At 43.9% G+C, this 5000-nt stretch overlaps 3 non-coding genes across 3 annotated transcripts in view; all 3 read right to left on the minus strand.

Moving 5' to 3' along the window:
• The window catches only part of LOC135194683 (large subunit ribosomal RNA), a 3975-nt gene extending 3775 nt beyond the window's left edge, over positions 1-200 (minus strand). The window contains exon 1 of the ribosomal RNA XR_010309909.1: positions 1-200. This exon is cut by the window's left edge and continues 3775 nt beyond it. This is a non-coding gene — a ribosomal RNA (large subunit ribosomal RNA).
• A 729-nt stretch (positions 201-929) lies between these two features.
• Positions 930-1086, minus strand: LOC135194700 (5.8S ribosomal RNA). Its single transcript, XR_010309926.1, has one exon. It is a non-coding gene; the product is annotated as a 5.8S ribosomal RNA (ribosomal RNA).
• Positions 1087-1528: 442 nt separating this feature from the next.
• Positions 1529-3431, minus strand: LOC135194722 (small subunit ribosomal RNA). The gene has a single exon (XR_010309947.1). It is a non-coding gene; the product is annotated as a small subunit ribosomal RNA (ribosomal RNA).
• Positions 3432-5000: the final 1569 nt, after the last annotated feature.

Below are 5000 nucleotides of genomic sequence, written 5' to 3' on the forward strand. Positions count from 1 at the left end.
CGAACTTGGACAGGAGTGGCGACGACGAGAAAGCGATACCTCCCGAACACCACATCTCCCGCGATCGTTACAACCGCGGGATTCAGTGCTGGGCTATTTCCTGTTCGCTCGCCGCTACTAAGGAAATCCTGGTTAGTTTCTTTTCCTCCGCTTACTAATATGCTTAAATTCGGCGGGTGATCCTCCCTGATCTGAGGCCAACGATAAAAAAAACGAGGCAGACGCGATATCCGTCAACGCGACGGCGCCGCTTTCGTCGAGACGAGAGAGAATTTTCATTCCGGTCGTTCCGACGTCGGCGTCGACGCGCTCTTCGGACGTCGAGTCCGCCTACTCGATATACGAATGTTTCGATGTCATCACGTAAACTATGCGCGCGCGCGCGCTTTATGTACACTCGTATACAAACGTTCGTAACGATCGCGGAGCTTTTGTATTCGAAATTTTGACATTAGAAAATAAACGAAAGAAACGCACATACTCATCTCGAGACGAAGAGATCACCTAAACTCCGATTACCCCCTCTTCGAATTATCGAGAACAACTCAATGAAACGATCGAAAGGTCGGAGATGGGCGCTCCTCGTCTGGCGACGAGCGACGCTCTCAGTCTCTCTGACGTCGCATATAACGAAACTCCGTGACGTGAACGTACACACGAACGTATATAAAAAATATACATAATATAAATTATATATACACGCACGCATGTAAACGTAAACATACATACACATCGTCGTATTTGTTATATTTGAACGGACCGAGAACGAAATGCGTATATTAAGTATTATATTTAAACACGTAATAACGATCTCGAACGCGGATACCGTCATATGTTCGAGTCGAACGTCAAAGTCTTTTACTTCGGTTAAGACGTAAAGAGACGAGACATTAAACGTTCGAACAGTGTGGTTTATATTTTTATACAGCCGGCCCTCAGACAGGAGTGGTCCTGGATGTTTCTCCACGGACCGCAATGTGCGTTCGAAATGTCGATGTTCAAATGTGTCCTGCAGTTCACACTATGACGCGCAGTTAACTGCGTTCTTCATCGACCCGCGAGCCAAGTGATCCACCGTCCAGGGTAATGGTTTTGTTAATTTTTTTGTTAATAATTTCTACGATCACTCGAACGATTCTATACGCCAGAGCAGATATTAGTTAGTTTTTTATTTTTATTTTTTTTTTTTTTTTTTTGTTTTTTTCTCTTCTTTTTAGTATATAGAGAAAAATTCAAAAATTAAAAAAAAAAAAAAATAAAATAAAATAAAAAAAAAAAAAAAAGTACAAAACAAAAAAAAAAAAATATACATTTTATTTGAAGATGACGGATGTGCGTTAACACATCGTACTTTCCTCGAAATCGACATCGAAAAATATCAGTATAGGACGCGTTACACGACTCTCCGACTCGAGAACGAGAGAATCGCGTCCTCGCATCGAAACGACACATTCCGAACGTCGATTTTTGTGTTTTAGAATTTTATTATCGTTCATCATCGCACTCATTCGAGATAGATAATTTACGTTAATGATCCTTCCGCAGGTTCCCCTACGGAAACCTTGTTACGACTTTTACTTCCTCTAAATGATCAAGTTTGGTCAACTTCCCAGCAACGCCGACGGCCGTGAAGCCACCGCGTGTCGGTCCGAAGACCTCACTAAATCATTCAATCGGTAGTAGCGACGGGCGGTGTGTACAAAGGGCAGGGACGTAATCAACGCGAGCTTATGACTCGCGCTTACTAGGAATTCCTCGTTTATGGGGGATAATTGCAAACCCCAATCCCCAGCACGAAGGAGTTTCAACGGGTTGCCCGGGCCTCTAGGCCAGGGAGAACATGCTGATTCCTTCAGTGTAGCGCGCGTGCGGCCCAGGACATCTAAGGGCATCACAGACCTGTTATTGCTCAATCTCGTGCGGCTCGAAGCCGCCGGTCCCTCTAAGAAGAATTTTAATACGCCGCCAGTGAGTTGCTCGACCGAAATCGAGCACACCTAAATGACGACGCCTATTTAGCAGGCTAGAGTCTCGTTCGTTACCGGAATTAACCAGACAAATCGCTCCACCAACTAAGAACGGCCATGCACCACCACCCACCGAATCAAGAAAGAGCTATTAATCTGTCAATCCTTCCGGTGTCCGGGCCTGGTGAGATTTCCCGTGTTGAGTCAAATTAAGCCGCAGGCTCCACTCCTGGTGGTGCCCTTCCGTCAATTCCTTTAAGTTTCAGCTTTGCAACCATACTCCCCCCGGAGTCCAAAATCTTTGGTTTCCCGGAAGCTGCCCGCCGAGCCATTGTAGTAACGTCGGCGGATCGCTAGATGACATATTTACGGTTAGAACTAGGGCGGTATCTAATCGCCTTCGAACCTCTAACTTTCGTTCTTGATTGATGAAAACACCTTTGGCAAATGCTTTCGCTGATGTTCGTCTTGCGACGATCCAAGAATTTCACCTCTAACGTCGCAATACGAATGCCCCCAGTTATCCCTATTAATCATTACCTCGGAGTTCTGAAAACCAACAAAATAGAACCGAGATCATATTCTATTATTCCATGCACGAAATATTCAAGCGGCATTTTGAGCCCGCTTTGAGCACTCTAATTTGTTCAAAGTAAAATTGTCGGCCCATCTCGACACTCACTGAAGAGCACCGCGATAGGATTTTGATATTGAACCGGCGTTTTACCGCCGGCTCACCGACGATATGCTCCGCAGACGTGTCAGTATCACCGCGGATGCGGTGCACCGACAGCGCGGCGCACAAATGCAACTACGAGCTTTTTAACCGCAACAATTTTAGTATACGCTATTGGAGCTGGAATTACCGCGGCTGCTGGCACCAGACTTGCCCTCCAATTGTTCCTCGTTAAAATATTTAAAGTGTACTCATTCCGATTACGAGGCCTCGAAAGAGTCCCGTATCGTTATTTTTCGTCACTACCTCCCCGTGCCGGGAGTGGGTAATTTGCGCGCCTGCTGCCTTCCTTGGATGTGGTAGCCGTTTCTCAGGCTCCCTCTCCGGAATCGAACCCTGATTCCCCGTTACCCGTGACAACCATGGTAGTCGCAGAAACTACCATCGAAAGTTGATAAGGCAGACATTTGAAAGATGCGTCGCCGGTACTGGACCATGCGATCGGCAAAAGTTATCCAGATTCATCAAAATTAACGACTTCGGACGAGACGCCCTCCGTCGATTGGTTTTGATCTAATAAAAGCACTCATCCCATCACTGGTCAGAGTTCTGATTGCATGTATTAGCTCTAGAATTACCACAGTTATCCAAGTAACTGAGTAAGATCTAAGGAACCAAAACTGATATATTGAGCCATTCGCGGTATCGCCTTAATACGGCTTGCACTGAGACATGCATGGCTTAATCTTTGAGACAAGCATATAACTACTGGCAGGATCAACCAGGGAGCTAACATAGACTTGTTGAAGTCGTCAAACTCTCTTCTCGTTTCATATTCACATATAAAATACACACACACACGCGAGGCACGCACGCACGCACGCATGCATGCATGCACGCATGTATGTATGTACCATATACGCACAGTATGAAACGAGCGTCTTACCGTATCGTCAATCGCGTTAGACGCGATAGATTTTAACGGTTGACTCTTTTATAATTCAAACGAGACACTCGCTCGCGCGCGCGTTCGCGCGCTCCCCCGCGCTTTATATATTTATCGAGACGATATTTATATATCGCGACGGCGGCGGCGGCGGCGGCGGCGACGGCGGCGTCGTCACATAATGACACATCACGGTCACGAATTCGAACGTTCTAAACGAGATCGAGTTTATTTTAAAATAACACTTCGCACACGACGTGTACGTATGTATTGTTCAACGATTATTATCGTAAAACATTGGGATCGACGCCCGGTGTTTGAGTGATCGTACCGATACTCGGGTTATGTATTTTTTGTACATGATAAATGAAAAATAAAAAGAATTTTAGAAACGACCGTTTTCATGATATAATATCAAAATTATACACATTATACGAATACACTGAATCTTTTAAAAACTCTGGTCTCTAACACGTTTCCTTCTCATATGTGTCGTGTCACGACGTCGCACAGATCTACTACAATGAATCGACACTATTCCATGAGGATAGATTGTAGAGAAGAGCGCGACGACGACGACGATAAGAGGAAGCGCATGTGAGGCAGAGAGATTTACGTGCGTCCGTCGGTCGGCACAGTTTTACAGAACGAAAAAAAAAAAAAGAATCTTTTCATCATTTCCACGTGTCAGTGAATATTGTATGTTGTCCCCCCAGCGGTCGCGACGATTCGTACGTACATAGGTAATACTACGTGTAAAGTATAATATAACGCGATACGACGAATCGAGACGCCAGAGAGACGCAACAACGACGAGACGACGAAAGGAAACGATAATAAATTTTTATTTTTCGTTATACAAGAGTACTACTGTGATCGGTCACTTCGCGTCTCGCATCAAATTTCAATGTTCGACGTTCGAACCGTCACTACTCCATATATATGCCCGGCGACGAGTATGACATTCGGCTCGTCCGAACGGAATGTAATTTTTTTATTTTTTTTTTTTATGTTTCTCATATTTGATCCGATATCATAAGAGAACAAACCCCAGACACGCACCCCTAACCCCCCCCCCCAAACCCCCAACCCCCCCGCAACCCCCTCTGTATACCCCGAAACAAACATCCAAACCCGTATTATATATATATATCTCTATTATATATTTTGTTCAATATTTTTATATATAGGATATGATTATATGATATTATGCAACGTCAATGCAACATCAACAACAACAACAACAACAACAACAACAACAACAACAACAACAAAAGAAAGAAAAAAAAAAAACAACAATATAGAAAGTTTTATCTTGATTTATTTTCATTTCACCCGTATTCGTTTATCGAAAAATAATAATAATAATAATAATGATGATGATGATGATGAATAAATATAATAATAAAGA

Source organism: Vanessa tameamea, unplaced genomic scaffold (genome assembly GCF_037043105.1).
Source record: "Vanessa tameamea isolate UH-Manoa-2023 unplaced genomic scaffold, ilVanTame1 primary haplotype ctg00000038.1, whole genome shotgun sequence".
NCBI lineage: Eukaryota > Metazoa > Arthropoda > Insecta > Lepidoptera > Nymphalidae > Vanessa > Vanessa tameamea.